General features: G+C 37.0%; 1 protein-coding gene across 1 annotated transcript in view; it reads left to right on the top strand.

The window, feature by feature from the left end:
* atp2c1 (ATPase secretory pathway Ca2+ transporting 1) overlaps positions 1 to 648 on the top strand; it is a 39,462-nt gene that overhangs the window by 11,647 nt on the left and 27,167 nt on the right. The gene's annotated exons all lie outside the window — the stretch shown is intronic.

Here is a 648-nt window from a genome sequence, read left to right as displayed (position 1 = left end):
CGCGCAGCTCGGCTGCCTCGCCCCCACCCGCGCAGCTCGGCTGCCTCTTGAGATCCTCAGTCCATGGAGCAGGAACAGAGTCATGTGATCAGAGTCATGTGATCAGAGACATGAATGATTCCTGCAGGAACAGAAGAAACACCACCAGCTTCAGGGTCACATGATCACCTTGTTACAACTTCTGGAAGTTACAGCTCATTTAAAGAAACGTATATTTTGTTGTTTGTTACGTTTATGATCAACAGATCTTAAGATTAATTTTATTTAGGTTTTTTGGGAAACTTCACCTGCACTTTAGTTTTTGTGGTGGATTTATTGATCTATATTTTGTGCAGACTTTCAATCTAAATAACAGAAGGATCATTTTTAGTTTTTATTTTTATACTTTGAGATTGAATACTTTACTAAATAAAGTAAATTCAGTAAAATTAACCCTTGTTTTTTAGTTTTTATGTAATACTGCAAAGCAACATGTTAAGTTAATTTTGTCAAATGTAAAACTGTGATTTCTGTTTTTTTTTAATAAAACAAAATGTATCGTTATCGTCAGAATGCTCTGAAATATCACGATATTATATTTGAGCCATATCGCCCAGCCCTATTCTCTGGTTCCTCTCGGGGGTTCTCTGGTTCCTCTCAGGGGTTCTC

This window comes from Nematolebias whitei, chromosome 5 (assembly GCF_014905685.2).
Source record: "Nematolebias whitei isolate Nwh7 chromosome 5, NemWhi1, whole genome shotgun sequence".
NCBI lineage: Eukaryota > Metazoa > Chordata > Actinopteri > Cyprinodontiformes > Rivulidae > Nematolebias > Nematolebias whitei.
The sequence above is the reverse complement of the archived record's forward strand: the minus strand, read 5'-3'. Positions and strand labels throughout refer to the sequence as shown.